Source organism: Amblyomma maculatum, chromosome 7, assembly GCF_055883805.1.
Source record: "Amblyomma maculatum isolate TAMU_Amacu chromosome 7, ASM5588380v1, whole genome shotgun sequence".
NCBI lineage: Eukaryota > Metazoa > Arthropoda > Arachnida > Ixodida > Ixodidae > Amblyomma > Amblyomma maculatum.
In genome coordinates this window covers 132,323,365-132,340,395 of record NC_139350.1, presented here as the reverse complement: position 1 = coordinate 132,340,395, position 17,031 = coordinate 132,323,365, and the positions used below count along the sequence as shown (strand labels likewise).

Here is a 17,031-nt window from a genome sequence, read left to right as displayed (position 1 = left end):
TCACTTCCACTGCTCCCTAAACGCCAAACAGAACTTTCGCGAAATGGTCGCTGAAATGAAACAAACTATCCCAGTGAATGTATCGGTGCGCTGCCGCCCACTTGTGGCCAGAGAACAAATAGAAGGGTGCCAGATTTGCATGCAGCCAGTGCCAAGTCAACAGATGATAGTTATCTGTGGAGAAAAGCGATTTACATATGACTATGTTTTCGGGGACGAATCTAGCCAAGAGGCAGTATACGAGGCGTGCGTCTCAAGGCTGCTGCACAAGATCCTTGACGCTAAGGTGGTTGGTCACCCCCACTGCTCCTTGGACTGCGCCACACAGGAACCACTTCTTGGTTCCTCGCTGCTGTGCCTCGGTTACAAGACGGTCCCCACAGCCAACGAAATCTTCACATTCAACCCGTAAATGAGCGTGCTGCATTCGTTCCACCTAGACTGCACTGGGCTACGTCACTTGCGGTGGGTGTTATTTCCACTACTCCCTGAACAGCTCCAAACAGGACAATCACAATGGCCAACGAAAGCTTCACGTTCTACCCGTAATGACGAGTGCTGCGTTCGTTTCAACCGGCCTGTACTAGGTCACATCAGTTTCAGCTGCTGTTCACTTCGACTGCTCCCTAAACGCCAAACAGAACTTTCGCGAAATGGACACTGAAATGAAACAAACTATCCCAGTGAATGTATCGGTACGCTGCCGCCCACTTGTGGCCAGAGAACAAATAGAAGGGCGCCTGATTTGCATGCAGCCAGTGCCAAGTCAACAGATGATAGTTATCTGTGGAGAAAAGCGATTTACATATGACTATGTTTTCGGGGCCGAATCTAGCCAAGAGGCAGTCTACGAGGCGTGCGTCTCAAGGCTGCTGCACAAGATCCTTGACGGTAAGGTGGTTGGTCACCCCCACTGCTCCTTAGACTGCGCCACACAGGAACCACTTCTTGGTTCCTCGCTGCTGTGACTCGGTTACAAGACGGTCCCCACAGCCAACGAAATCTTCACATTCAACCCGTAAACGAGCGTGCTGCAGTCGTTCCACCTAGACTGCGCTGGGCTATGTCTCTTGTGGCGGGTGGCGGGTGTTATTTCCACTACTCCCTGAACGGCTCCAAACAGGACAATCACAATGGTCAACGAAAGCTTCACGTTCTACCCGTAATGATGAGTGCTGCGTACGTTTCAACCGGCCTGTACTAGCTCACGTCAGTTGCAGCTGCTGTTCACTTCCACTGCTCCCTAAATGCCAAACAGAACTTTCGCGAAATGGACACTGAAATGAAACAAACTATCCCAGTGAATGTATCGGTGCGCTGCCGCCCACTTGTGGCCAAAGAACAAATAGAAGGGTGCCAGATTTGGACGCAGCCAGTGCCAAGTCAACAGATGATACTTATCCGTCGAGAAAAGCGATTTACATATGACTATGTTTTCGGGGATGAATCTAGCCAAGAGGCCGTATACGAGGCGCGCGTCTCAAGGCTGCTGCACAAGATCCTTGACGGTTTCAACATCACGATACTTGGCTATGGCCAGACTGGATCTGGCAAGACATTCACAATGGGTACCTGCTGCTCTGCAAATGACGTCCACTCTAAGGATACAGGGATCATCCCTAGGGTAGTTGAAGACATATTCAAACAAATCGCGATGAGCTCAGGGAAAACATTTGTTGTGCGAGCTTCGTTTCTGGAGATTTACAAAGAACGCGTCTATGATTTGATATCTCAAAAACAAGATCGACAACCACTGGAGATTCGGGAAGATAAGACTGGAAGCATAAAGGTTACTGCTGCTGACAACAATGCTGCAGATAACCAGCGCATGCGTAGATAGTCCCTCTTTCCTTCTTCCCCTCCTTTCTTTCCTTCTCTATACATTTCCGAGCCGGAAATAAAGCGTCGTCTTTTCGCTCTGCGAATCTGCCTGGTTTTCATCGCGTAGTTGCCGGCCTTTGGCCGGTAGAACGTAACAGTGGCGACGAGGATTCTGCTGCAGCAAGGAAACCAGCAATACGCCCAAGCACTACAGTCATGCAGAAAGAACCCACCGCCAAGGATCAGCCATGGCACACAGGCTACCGGAATTCGAAGACGAAAAAGATAAGTGGCAGCCGTACCTTGTCAAGATTCAAGCTTACTTCGAAGCGAACGATCTGATAGACGATGCTAAGAAAAGAGCCCTGCTGGTAGCGGCGCATGGAACAAGGACAATAGAAATTTTGAACGCGAAGGTAGCACCGCAAAAGCCTAACGACCTTACCTACAAAGAAGTTGTGGAGACGCTAAGCAGCTACTACGACCCGGTACCGAATGAAATCTCTGAAAGTTTCAAGTTCTTCTATCGCTGCCAGCAAGAAGGGGAATCTGTACATGCATTCATTGTGGCAATACGGCAGATTGCACACAATTGCAATTTTGGAACGATGCTAGACAGAATGATAAGGGACCGTATTGTGTGTGGTGTCAGATCCAAGAATCTCCAGAAGCAGCTGTTAGCGAAGAAAAATCTGAATCTCGAAGAAGCCGAGGCTCTTGCCCTCGCCGCAGAGAACGCTGAACGTGATTCGCAAGGGATTGTTACTGACCAAGAACAAGCGAGATTGCTAAAGCTCTCTGGCCAATACGAATCGCACACGAAGTCACAGGGCGTGCAACAATGCAAATGTTGCGGTAAGCTTGGTCGTAATACAAAGGCTTGTCGACTAATCAAACGCAAATGTTTTAAGTGTGCACGGCCAGGGCATTTAGCGTGAATGTGTGCGGCAAATGAGACAAGCAGGACGCTAGCACCAACAACCCAGACGCTAGAAACCGGAGAGTGATAGTGGCGCGTCCCAAATCTGGTCCTTGACCACCACGCGCTCTCTTATACCCCCCATCAGAAAATCGTTTGCACGGATTGGCATCGAAATAATGATGGATATTGATACTGGCTCCCCTGTTTGCGTCATTACCAAAAGCATTTACCAAGTGCACTCCCATCAATGGCCGCAGCTGCAAAAGTCGGAAGTACAGCTTTCATGCTATCTCGGAAAGTTGCCACTCCTCGGTACACTGACCATGCCAGTTTCCTATGAAGGTACCACAGTACAATGCAGTCTGATGGTTTTAGACTGCAATGGCCCAGTCTTTGCGGTCGGGACCTGCTGAAAAAATTGACAGACAAACGCATTCAGGTGCTGACCATGTATTCGAAGCCTTCCGTATCAAAGCAAGCCAGGGAGGACGTGCCGATGCTGCTCCAGCAAAACTGCGACCTGTTCACTGAAGGCGTTGGTCTCATGAAAGGTCCGCCAGCCCGACTGCACATCAAGGCCGGAGCAAACCCCAAGTTCTTTAAGGCAAGGAAAATTCCTTTTGCACTTCGTGATAAAGTGTCTAAAGAGCTTGACAGATTAGTCTCAGCTGGCATAATACCACCAGTTCCTCATTCTGAATGGGCAACGCCCATCGTGCCAGTCTTGAAGAAGGACGGAACAGTGCGCATTTGCGGGGACTTTAAGATTACACTAAACCCTGTATGCGAGGTTGAGCAGTACCCCTTGCCTGTCATAGACGACATTTTTGCAAATCTATGTGGAGGAAAAAAATTCAGTACTTTAGACCTTCGAGATGCTTACAATCAGATTGAGCTAGATGAAGACTCGCGGAAATTAGCAGTGATAAACACACACAAGGGGCTCTTTTGCTACAACAGGTTACCGTTTGGCATCGCATCAGCGCCAGCGATATTCCAACGAAAGATTGAATCGGTGCTGCAAGGACTAAAAGGGACTCAGGCTTACCTAGACGATGTCCTGGTAGCCGAGAGCAGCGATGCTGATAACGCAAATCTGCAAGCGGTGCTACAGCGTTTCCGCGAGAACGGTATCAAACTTCGTTATGACAAGTGCAAGTTTGGCGAACAATCAGTGACGTATCTTGGTCATCGTATTGATGTTGAAGGGTTACACCCCCTCGAGAAGCACGTGGATGCAATCAGGCTAGCCCCTTTACCGCGAAATGTTGCCGAGTTGCGATCCTTTGTGGGAATGGTTACATTTTACAAGTTTTTGCCAAATCTTTCCACTATGCTTGCACCCCTGTACAGCCTTCTTGAAAAAGGTGCAAAATGGGTTTGGCACGAAAAAGAAGACGCGGCATTTAAGAAGGCCAAGGATGCTTTGTGTTCAGCCCCAGTGCTAACGTACTTTAATCCGCAGCTGGAGTTGATGTTGGAATGCGATGCTTCACCTTACGGTGTCGGTGCTGTGAAGACAGGCCAATTGGCTTCCAATCACGGACACTTACCTCAGCTGAGAGAAACTACTCCCAAATTGAGAAAGAGGCTTTAGCCCTGGTGTTTGGTATGACACGGTTTCGCGATTACCTGTTGGGCCGGGAGTTCACGCTTGTAACGGACCACCGTCCCTTATTAGGTCTACTCCGACAGGATCGTCAAATTTCTGTCATGGCTGCCGCCCAAATTCAGCGCTGGGCGCTTTTGCTTGGGGCATACAAGTACAAGCTCATTTGTAAACCTGGAAAACAGATGCTAATTTCTGACGCTCAAAGCCGTTTGCCTCAATCGCTGCAGGAGCCGCAAGCGGAAACAGAAGATATGTCGGAAATGGTGCTTATAATCGACGAATGGGACCAACCAGCGGTTTCCCACCAAGAGATTCAAGCGCTCACAGCAGCTAACGGGCTTTTTCAAGAGATATGCAGGTACGTGACTAACGGATGGCCCTCCGTCGTAGAAGGTGACAGCAGGGAAGTGGCGGAATTCCGGAAAAGGAGACATGAGTTGTCTGTGGAGAAGGGGCTGTTGTACTGGGGGCATCGTGTGGTGATACCAAGTGCGGCGCGTGAGAAACTGTTGACGATGCTACACGAGTCTCATCAGTGTGCGTCAACCATGAAGACAAGGGCGAGGGCTAAGTTTTGGTGGCCCGGTTTAGATCAAGATATTTGAATATTGCTCTCGAATTGTCGAAGCTGTGTGCAGGCTTTGCCCATGCCCCCTAGGAATCCTGTCAGCTGGCCGATTTCAAGAGAGAGGTGGTCACGGCTGCATGCAGACTATGCAGGGCCTATTGGAAACAAAATGTTGTTGGTAATTGTCGATGCACACAGCAATTGGATAGAAGCCATTCCAGTATCTCGAGCAACCGTTAAAGCCACTGCCGATTGCATGAGAACCTTGTTTAGCAGGTTTGGATTGCCCCGCACCATAGTTACCGACAACGGAACACCCTTTACTGGGTTAGAGTTTGCGGTATTCCTACAGAAAAATGGAATCAAGCATATTCGTACCCCACCTTATCACCCCCAGAGCAATGGTCTTGCGGAACGGGCCGTAAGAACAGTCAAGGAGGGTTTGAAGAAAATGTCGGGCGTGGAGTTGACAACTGCTCTGGCGAGAATTCTTTGTAACTACAGAAATTCGCCACAAGCTTCAGGCTCTACTCCGTCCGAACTTCTTCTGGGATACCGTTTGCGTACAAAATTAGATATGTGTTTTCCTCCCAGGAACTACGAAATGCCCAAGCATTCAGACTGATTCCGCCAATTGGTACTTCACCCCGGGAGACGCAGTCTACGTGTGCAACTACGGCATAGGAGAAAAGTGGACACCAGGCAAAGTGAAATCGACGAGTGGTGCCCGTCTAGTCACTGTGGCTACTGAGGACGGAGTCGTTCGACGTCATGTCGACCAGATCCGAAAACGCTCATCAGACACCGATGAAAGCAGAGAAGTATCAAGTCCTGCAGAATCGCCTCCTGCGACCTTAGGGGCCCTGACAGACGAGGCTCACGACCTTCCCGAAGGGCTTGTTCCTGAGCTACGCCGGTCCACAAGAACTAGAAAGCCAGTGGAGCTCTATGGCTATTAGGGGAAGGAAATGCTGCTGACAACAATGCTGCAGATAACCAGCGCATGCGTAGATAGTCCCTCTTTCCTTCTTCCCCTCCTTTCTTTCCTTCTCTATATATTTCCGAGCCGGAAATAAAGCGTAGTCTTTTCGCTCTGCGAATCTGCCTGGTTTTCATCGCGTAGCTGCCGGCCTTTGGCCGGTAGAACGCAACAGTTACCAACCTGACCGAACACAGAGTAACCACTCCCGAGACATAGTGCAGCTCCTCAAGATCGGTTCTGCATCTCGCAGCACTGCCTCGACCAAGATGAACGTGCGGTCATCGCGGTCGCACGCCATCTTCACTTTGAGTGTAGAACAGCATGGAAAAGACAATGGTGGCTCCACAAGAATAGCCAAGTTCCATCTCGTGGATCTGGCTGGCTCTGAATGGACCGAGAAGACCGGGGCTGTTGATGATAGGCTGAGAGAAGGAATAAATATCAGTCGAGGACTTCTCTCACTTGGCAACGTCATTAGCGCTCTATGCGACGGGGATATCCACGTACCATACCGTGACTCTAAATTGACAAGACTGCTTCAAGATTCGCTGGGTGGCAACAGTCACACCTTAATGATTGCCTGCATTAGCTCAGCAGACAGCAACATGGAGGAGACCCTGAACACTCTGCGCTATGCAAGCAGGGCAAGAAAGATCAAGAACAAGCCCGTTGTAAACTTTGATCCAAGAAAAGCTGAAATCGTTTTCCTTAGCAAACAGCTCCAGGAAGCGATAACTGAGCTTGCAAGGTGAAAGCTAGTTCAGAGTGAAAACGGAGTAGTACCATCCGTCGAAGATGACGGCGGCGAGTCAAAGGACTTGGAGGTGGAGCTCTCGCACAAAAGGCAGCTGGAAGCTGAAAACCAGTGCTTGAAAATGGAACTTCAAGAGGTGCTGAACCAGCTGAGTGAAAAGTCTCAACGCCTCAACCTCAACGAGCTCAGCAATCGTAAAATTAAGGAACCTTTCGTGAATTTGTCAGAGCAAACAGACAAACACCTGGCCGGCGCTGAGGAAGATCACCCAGCAAGCCTCCTGAATGACCTACAAAGCGCTTTTTCGGAATTCACGGGTGAGAAACCTTCAGGTGATGATGGCCAATACATGAATACCACCAGAGACGAAATTGCTGCCGATGAAGAAGGGACAGCTGGCCAGCAATCTTACGAACGCCACGGTGCGAGTAGTTGCGCATTGTTGCAACCAGGCGGCGTAATGACCTGACACTGAAAGAGCAGCTGGAAGACCTCAACCGGAGGCTACAAGCCAGGGAATATTTCGCAAGCAAAATGCACATGAGCGAGCAGAGGCTCGATGTAATGAAGGCCCAATACGAGCAGGTGTATTTCAGAACTACAGGTTTGGGCTGATGCTGGTGAACACCTCCGGCAAAGCACTCCCTCACCAAAACAGGAGTTGGCCACCCTGGTGCAGTAATTGGCCGTCAACCTCAACGAGCTCAGCAATCGTAAAATTAAGGAACCTTTCGTGAATTTGTCAGAGCAAACAGACAAACACCTGGCCGGCGCTGAGGAAGATCACCCAGCAAGCCTCCTGAATGACCTACAAAGCGCTTTTTCGGAATTCACGGGTGAGAAACCTTCAGGTGATGATGGCCAATACATGAATACCACCAGAGACGAAATTGCTGCCGATGAAGAAGGGACAGCTGGCCAGCAATCTTACGAACACCGCGGTGCGAGTAGTTGCGCATTGTTGCAACCAGGCGGCGTAATGACCTGACACTGAAAGAGCAGCTGGAAGACCTCAACCGGAGGCTACAAGCCAGGGAATATTTCGCAAGCAAAATGCACATGAGCGAGCAGAGGCTCGATGTAATGAAGGCCCAATACGAGCAGGTGTATTTCAGAACTACAGGTTTGGGCTGATGCTGGTGAACACCTCCGGCAAAGCACTCCCTCACCAAAACAGGAGTTGGCCACCCTGGTGCAGTAATTGGCCGTCAACCTCAACGAGCTCAGCAATCGTAAAATTAAGGAACCTTTCGTGAATTTGTCAGAGCAAACAGACAAACACCTGGCCGGCGCTGAGGAAGATCACCCAGCAAGCCTCCTGAATGACCTACAAAGCGCTTTTTCGGAATTCACGGGTGAGAAACCTTCAGGTGATGATGGCCAATACATGAATACCACCAGAGACGAAATTGCTGCCGATGAAGAAGGGACAGCTGGCCAGCAATCTTACGAACGCCGCGGTGCGAGTAGTTGCGCATTGTTGCAACCAGGCGGCGTAATGACCTGACACTGAAAGAGCAGCTGGAAGACCTCAACCGGAGGCTACAAGCCAGGGAATATTTCGCAAGCAAAATGCACATGAGCGAGCAGAGGCTCGATGTAATGAAGGCCCAATACGAGCAGGTGTATTTCAGAACTACAGGTTTGGGCTGATGCTGGTGAACACCTCCGGCAAAGCACTCCCTCACCAAAACAGGAGTTGGCCACCTTGCAAGCTCAGTCATCACTTCCTGGAGCTGTTTGATCCAACACAAGCTGAAATTGTTCTCCTTAGCAAAGTTTACAACGGGCTTGTTCTTGATCTTTCTTGCCCTGCTTGCATACGCAGAGTGTTCAGGGTCTCCTCCATGTTGGTGTCTGCTGGGCTAATGCAGGCAATCATTAAGGTGTGACAGTTGCCGCCCAGCGAATCTTGAAGCAGTCTTGTCAATTTAGACTCACGGTATGGTATGTGGATATCCCCGTCGCATAGAATGCTAATGATGTTGGCAAGTGAGAGAAGTCCTCGATTGATATTTATTCCTTCTCTCAGCCTATCACCAACAGCCCCGGTCTTCTCGGTCCGTTCAGAGCCAGCCATGGCTTCCGTAACTGGGTCCAGGCTAGTTAGTCACATTCAGAACCACAAAACTGGAACACTATTATAGTGTTTTGTGCAGTGTAATTTGAACGCAGGCTGCATCTAGACTAGCATCGACAGAATACATTGAGCTAAAAGTGTGTTGTTTTTTAAATTGTTTCGTGGTGTTGTTGGCAAGCATTTTGTATGTTAGGTATATACTTTACGGTTCTCACTTCAGAAATCTAGAATATTTTAACAAAAACTACTCTCATAATCTGTGTTACATGATACTTGCACAATATTCGTAGTTATTGGATGTCTTCAGTGTGAGTTAATATGAGCAATAGCTTGTCACAAATGGCTTCTAGTGACTAAGAATCTCACTTCAATAAGGCAGATTCCTTTGATATATGTATATTACTATTTCTTTAATAGACTCTTAAGCAGAAAAGTGTTTTAGTTTTGCTTGCCAGAAGCAGGAAAGGGCAGAATACTGCTTTAGTACAGTGGGTGTTATGCAGTGGGTGTTATTTCCACTACTCCCTGAATAGCTCCAAACAGGACAATCACAATGGCCAACGAAAGCTTCACGTTCTACCCGTAATGACGAGTGCTGCGTTCGTTTCAACCGGCCTGTACTAGGTCACATCAGTTGCAGCTGCTGTTCACTTCCACTGCTCCCTAAACGCCAAACAGAACTTTCGCGAAATGGTCGCTGAAATGAAACAAACTATCCCAGTGAATGTATCGGTGCGCTGCCGCCCACTTGTGGCCAGAGAACAAATAGAAGGGTGCCAGATTTGCATGCAGCCAGTGCCAAGTCAACAGATGATAGTTATCTGTGGAGAAAAGCGATTTACATATGACTATGTTTTCGGGGACGAATCTAGCCAAGAGGCAGTATACGAGGCGTGCGTCTCAAGGCTGCTGCACAAGATCCTTGACGCTAAGGTGGTTGGTCACCCCCACTGCTCCTTGGACTGCGCCACACAGGAACCACTTCTTGGTTCCTCGCTGCTGTGCCTCGGTTACAAGACGGTCCCCACAGCCAACGAAATCTTCACATTCAACCCGTAAATGAGCGTGCTGCATTCGTTCCACCTAGACTGCACTGGGCTACGTCACTTGCGGTGGGTGTTATTTCCACTACTCCCTGAACAGCTCCAAACAGGACAATCACAATGGCCAACGAAAGCTTCACGTTCTACCCGTAATGACGAGTGCTGCGTTCGTTTCAACCGGCCTGTACTAGGTCACATCAGTTTCAGCTGCTGTTCACTTCGACTGCTCCCTAAACGCCAAACAGAACTTTCGCGAAATGGACACTGAAATGAAACAAACTATCCCAGTGAATGTATCGGTGCGCTGCCGCCCACTTGTGGCCAGAGAACAAATAGAAGGGTGCCTGATTTGCATGCAGCCAGTGCCAAGTCAACAGATGATAGTTATCTGTGGAGAAAAGCGATTTACATATGACTATGTTTTCGGGGCCGAATCTAGCCAAGAGGCAGTATACGAGGCGTGCGTCTCAAGGCTGCTGCACAAGATCCTTGACGGTAAGGTGGTTGGTCACCCCCACTGCTCCTTAGACTGCGCCACACAGGAACCACTTCTTGGTTCCTCGCTGCTGTGACTCGGTTACAAGACGGTCCCCACAGCCAACGAAATCTTCACATTCAACCCGTAAACGAGCGTGCTGCAGTCGTTCCACCTAGACTGCGCTGGGCTATGTCTCTTGTGGCGGGTGGCGGGTGTTATTTCCACTACTCCCTGAACGGCTCCAAACAGGACAATCACAATGGTCAACGAAAGCTTCACGTTCTACCCGTAATGATGAGTGCTGCGTACGTTTCAACCGGCCTGTACTAGCTCACGTCAGTTGCAGCTGCTGTTCACTTCCACTGCTCCCTAAATGCCAAACAGAACTTTCGCGAAATGGACACTGAAATGAAACAAACTATCCCAGTGAATGTATCGGTGCGCTGCCGCCCACTTGTGGCCAAAGAACAAATAGAAGGGTGCCAGATTTGGACGCAGCCAGTGCCAAGTCAACCGATGATACTTATCCGTCGAGAAAAGCGATTTACATATGACTATGTTTTCGGGGATGAATCTAGCCAAGAGGCCGTATACGAGGCGCGCGTCTCAAGGCTGCTGCACAAGATCCTTGACGGTTTCAACATCACGATACTTGGCTATGGCCAGACTGGATCTGGCAAGACATTCACAATGGGTACCTGCTGCTCTGCTAATGACGTCCACTCTAAGGATACAGGGATCATCCCTAGGGTAGTTGAAGACATATTCAAACAAATCGCGATGAGCTCAGGGAAAACATTTGTTGTGCGAGCTTCGTTTCTGGAGATTTACAAAGAACGCGTCTATGATTTGATATCTCAAAAACAAGATCGACAACCACTGGAGATTCGGGAAGATAAGACTGGAAGCATAAAGGTTACTGCTGCTGACAACAATGCTGCAGATAACCAGCGCATGCGTAGATAGTCCCTCTTTCCTTCTTCCCCTCCTTTCTTTCCTTCTCTATATATTTCCGAGCCGGAAATAAAGCGTCGTCTTTTCGCTCTGCGAATCTGCCTGGTTTTCATCGCGTAGTTGCCGGCCTTTGGCCGGTAGAACGCAACAGTGGCGACGAGGATTCTGCTGCAGCAAGGAAACCAGCAATACGCCCAAGCACTACAGTCATGCAGAAAGAACCCACCGCCAAGGATCAGCCATGGCACACAGGCTACCGGAATTCGAAGACGAAAAAGATAAGTGGCAGCCGTACCTTGTCAAGATTCAAGCTTACTTCGAAGCGAACGATCTGATAGACGATGCTAAGAAAAGAGCCCTGCTGGTAGCGGCGCATGGAACAAGGACAATAGAAATTTTGAACGCGAAGGTAGCACCGCAAAAGCCTAACGACCTTACCTACAAAGAAGTTGTGGAGACGCTAAGCAGCTACTACGACCCGGTACCGAATGAAATCTCTGAAAGTTTCAAGTTCTTCTATCGCTGCCAGCAAGAAGGGGAATCTGTACATGCATTCATTGTGGCAATACGGCAGATTGCACACAATTGCAATTTTGGAACGATGCTAGACAGAATGATAAGGGACCGTATTGTGTGTGGTGTCAGATCCAAGAATCTCCAGAAGCAGCTGTTAGCGAAGAAAAATCTGAATCTCGAAGAAGCCGAGGCTCTTGCCCTCGCCGCAGAGAACGCTGAACGTGATTCGCAAGGGATTGTTACTGACCAAGAACAAGCGAGATTGCTAAAGCTCTCTGGCCAATACGAATCGCACACGAAGTCACAGGGCGTGCAACAATGCAAATGTTGCGGTAAGCTTGGTCGTAATACAAAGGCTTGTCGACTAATCAAACGCAAATGTTTTAAGTGTGCACGGCCAGGGCATTTAGCGTGAATGTGTGCGGCAAATGAGACAAGCAGGACGCTAGCACTAACAGCCCAGACGCTAGAAACCGGAGAGTGATAGTGGCGCGTCCCAAATCTGGTCCTTGACCACCACGCGCTCTCTTATACCCCCCATCAGAAAATCGTTTGCACGGATTGGCATCGAAATAATGATGGATATTGATACTGGCTCCCCTGTTTGCGTCATTACCAAAAGCATTTACCAAGTGCACTCCCATCAATGGCCGCAGCTGCAAAAGTCGGAAGTACAGCTTTCATGCTATCTCGGAAAGTTGCCACTCCTCGGTACACTGACCATGCCAGTTTCCTATGAAGGTACCACAGTACAATGCAGTCTGATGGTTTTAGACTGCAATGGCCCAGTCTTTGCGGTCGGGACCTGCTGAAAAAATTGACAGACAAACGCATTCAGGTGCTGACCATGTATTCGAAGCCTTCCGTATCAAAGCAAGCCAGGGAGGACGTGCCGATGCTGCTCCAGCAAAACTGCGACCTGTTCACTGAAGGCGTTGGTCTCATGAAAGGTCCGCCAGCCCGACTGCACATCAAGGCCGGAGCAAACCCCAAGTTCTTTAAGGCAAGGAAAATTCCTTTTGCACTTCGTGATAAAGTGTCTAAAGAGCTTGACAGATTAGTCTCAGCTGGCATAATACCACCAGTTCCTCATTCTGAATGGGCAACGCCCATCGTGCCAGTCTTGAAGAAGGACGGAACAGTGCGCATTTGCGGGGACTTTAAGATTACACTAAACCCTGTATGCGAGGTTGAGCAGTACCCCTTGCCTGTCATAGACGACATTTTTGCAAATCTATGTGGAGGAAAAAAATTCAGTACTTTAGACCTTCGAGATGCTTACAATCAGATTGAGCTAGATGAAGACTCGCGGAAATTAGCAGTGATAAACACACACAAGGGGCTCTTTTGCTACAACAGGTTACCGTTTGGCATCGCATCAGCGCCAGCGATATTCCAACGAAAGATTGAATCGGTGCTGCAAGGACTAAAAGGGATTCAGGCTTACCTAGACGATGTCCTGGTAGCCGAGAGCAGCGATGCTGATAACGCAAATCTGCAAGCGGTGCTACAGCGTTTCCGCGAGAACGGTATCAAACTTCGTTATGACAAGTGCAAGTTTGGCGAACAATCAGTGACGTATCTTGGTCATCGTATTGATGTTGAAGGGTTACACCCCCTCGAGAAGCACGTGGATGCAATCAGGCTAGCCCCTTTACCGCGAAATGTTGCCGAGTTGCGATCCTTTGTGGGAATGGTTACATTTTACAAGTTTTTGCCAAATCTTTCCACTATGCTTGCACCCCTGTACAGCCTTCTTGAAAAAGGTGCAAAATGGGTTTGGCACGAAAAAGAAGACGCGGCATTTAAGAAGGCCAAGGATGCTTTGTGTTCAGCCCCAGTGCTAACGTACTTTAATCCGCAGCTGGAGTTGATGTTGGAATGCGATGCTTCACCTTACGGTGTCGGTGCTGTGAAGACAGGCCAATTGGCTTCCAATCACGGACACTTACCTCAGCTGAGAGAAACTACTCCCAAATTGAGAAAGAGGCTTTAGCCCTGGTGTTTGGTATGACACGGTTTCGCGATTACCTGTTGGGCCGGGAGTTCACGCTTGTAACGGACCACCGTCCCTTATTAGGTCTACTCCGACAGGATCGTCAAATTTCTGTCATGGCTGCCGCCCAAATTCAGCGCTGGGCGCTTTTGCTTGGGGCATACAAGTACAAGCTCATTTGTAAACCTGGAAAACAGATGCTAATTTCTGACGCTCAAAGCCGTTTGCCTCAATCGCTGCAGGAGCCGCAAGCGGAAACAGAAGATATGTCGGAAATGGTGCTTATAATCGACGAATGGGACCAACCAGCGGTTTCCCACCAAGAGATTCAAGCGCTCACAGCAGCTAACGGGCTTTTTCAAGAGATATGCAGGTACGTGACTAACGGATGGCCCTCCGTCGTAGAAGGTGACAGCAGGGAAGTGGCGGAATTCCGGAAAAGGAGACATGAGTTGTCTGTGGAGAAGGGGCTGTTGTACTGGGGGCATCGTGTGGTGATACCAAGTGCGGCGCGTGAGAAACTGTTGACGATGCTACACGAGTCTCATCAGGGTGCGTCAACCATGAAGACAAGGGCGAGGGCTAAGTTTTGGTGGCCCGGTTTAGATCAAGATATTTGAATATTGCTCTCGAATTGTCGAAGCTGTGTGCAGGCTTTGCCCATGCCCCCTAGGAATCCTGTCAGCTGGCCGATTTCAAGAGAGAGGTGGTCACGGCTGCATGCAGACTATGCAGGGCCTATTGGAAACAAAATGTTGTTGGTAATTGTCGATGCACACAGCAATTGGATAGAAGCCATTCCAGTATCTCGAGCAACCGTTAAAGCCACTGCCGATTTCATGAGAACCTTGTTTAGCAGGTTTGGATTGCCCCGCACCATAGTTACCGACAACGGAACACCCTTTACTGGGTTAGAGTTTGCGGTATTCCTACAGAAAAATGGAATCAAGCATATTCGTACCCCACCTTATCACCCCCAGAGCAATGGTCTTGCGGAACGGGCCGTAAGAACAGTCAAGGAGGGTTTGAAGAAAATGTCGGGCGTGGAGTTGACAACTGCTCTGGCGAGAATTCTTTGTAACTACAGAAATTCGCCACAAGCTTCAGGCTCTACTCCGTCCGAACTTCTTCTGGGATACCGTTTGCGTACAAAATTAGATATGTGTTTTCCTCCCAGGAACTACGAAATGCCCAAGCATTCAGACTGATTCCGCCAATTGGTACTTCACCCCGGGAGACGCAGTCTACGTGTGCAACTACGGCATAGGAGAAAAGTGGACACCAGGCAAAGTGAAATCGACGAGTGGTGCCCGTCTAGTCACTGTGGCTACTGAGGACGGAGTCGTTCGACGTCATGTCGACCAGATCCGAAAACGCTCATCAGACACCGATGAAAGCAGAGAAGTATCAAGTCCTGCAGAATCGCCTCCTGCGACCTTAGGGGCCCTGACAGACGAGGCTCACGACCTTCCCGAAGGGCTTGTTCCTGAGCTACGCCGGTCCACAAGAACTAGAAAGCCAGTGGAGCTCTATGGCTATTAGGGGAAGGAAATGCTGCTGACAACAATGCTGCAGATAACCAGCGCATGCGTAGATAGTCCCTCTTTCCTTCTTCCCCTCCTTTCTTTCCTTCTCTATATATTTCCGAGCCGGAAATAAAGCGTAGTCTTTTCGCTCTGCGAATCTGCCTGGTTTTCATCGCGTAGCTGCCGGCCTTTGGCCGGTAGAACGCAACAGTTACCAACCTGACCGAACACAGAGTAACCACTCCCGAGACATAGTGCAGCTCCTCAAGATCGGTTCTGCATCTCGCAGCACTGCCTCGACCAAGATGAACGTGCGGTCATCGCGGTCGCACGCCATCTTCACTTTGAGTGTAGAACAGCATGGAAAAGACAATGGTGGCTCCACAAGAATAGCCAAGTTCCATCTCGTGGATCTGGCTGGCTCTGAATGGACCGAGAAGACCGGGGCTGTTGATGATAGGCTGAGAGAAGGAATAAATATCAGTCGAGGACTTCTCTCACTTGGCAACGTCATTAGCGCTCTATGCGACAGGATATCCACGTACCATACCGTGACTCTAAATTGACAAGACTGCTTCAAGATTCGCTGGGTGGCAACAGTCACACCTTAATGATTGCCTGCATTAGCTCAGCAGACAGCAACATGGAGGAGACCCTGAACACTCTGCGCTATGCAAGCAGGGCAAGAAAGATCAAGAACAAGCCCGTTGTAAACTTTGATCCAAGAAAAGCTGAAATCGTTTTCCTTAGCAAACAGCTCCAGGAAGCGATAACTGAGCTTGCAAGGTGAAAGCTAGTTCAGAGTGAAAACGGAGTAGTATCATCCGTCGAAGATGACGGCGGCGAGTCAAAGGACTTGGAGGTGGAGCTCTCGCACAAAAGGCAGCTGGAAGCTGAAAACCAGTGCTTGAAAATGGAACTTCAAGAGGTGCTGAACCAGCTGAGTGAAAAGTCTCAACGCCTCAACCTCAACGAGCTCAGCAATCGTAAAATTAAGGAACCTTTCGTGAATTTGTCAGAGCAAACAGACAAACACCTGGCCGGCGCTGAGGAAGATCACCCAGCAAGCCTCCTGAATGACCTACAAAGCGCTTTTTCGGAATTCACGGGTGAGAAACCTTCAGGTGATGATGGCCAATACATGAATACCACCAGAGACGAAATTGCTGCCGATGAAGAAGGGACAGCTGGCCAGCAATCTTACGAACGCCACGGTGCGAGTAGTTGCGCATTGTTGCAACCAGGCGGCGTAATGACCTGACACTGAAAGAGCAGCTGGAAGACCTCAACCGGAGGCTACAAGCCAGGGAATATTTCGCAAGCAAAATGCACATGAGCGAGCAGAGGCTCGATGTAATGAAGGCCCAATACGAGCAGGTGTATTTCAGAACTACAGGTTTGGGCTGATGCTGGTGAACACCTCCGGCAAAGCACTCCCTCACCAAAACAGGAGTTGGCCACCCTGGTGCAGTAATTGGCCGTCAACCTCAACGAGCTCAGCAATCGTAAAATTAAGGAACCTTTCGTGAATTTGTCAGAGCAAACAGACAAACACCTGGCCGGCGCTGAGGAAGATCACCCAGCAAGCCTCCTGAATGACCTACAAAGCGCTTTTTCGGAATTCACGGGTGAGAAACCTTCAGGTGATGATGGCCAATACATGAATACCACCAGAGACGAAATTGCTGCCGATGAAGAAGGGACAGCTGGCCAGCAATCTTACGAACACCGCGGTGCGAGTAGTTGCGCATTGTTGCAACCAGGCGGCGTAATGACCTG

The 17,031-nt window shown here is 49.3% G+C and overlaps 4 pseudogenes; all 4 read left to right on the top strand.

The window, feature by feature from the left end:
- Positions 1-43: 43 nt before the first annotated feature.
- On the top strand, positions 44-9,325 carry LOC146184764 (chromosome-associated kinesin KIF4-like; annotated as a pseudogene).
- On the top strand, positions 2,070-6,047 carry LOC146184765 (uncharacterized; annotated as a pseudogene).
- A 104-nt stretch (positions 9,326-9,429) lies between the features above and the next one.
- On the top strand, positions 9,430-16,513 carry LOC146184762 (chromosome-associated kinesin KIF4-like; annotated as a pseudogene).
- LOC146184763 (uncharacterized) lies at positions 11,354-15,433 on the top strand (annotated as a pseudogene).
- Positions 16,514-17,031: the final 518 nt, after the last annotated feature.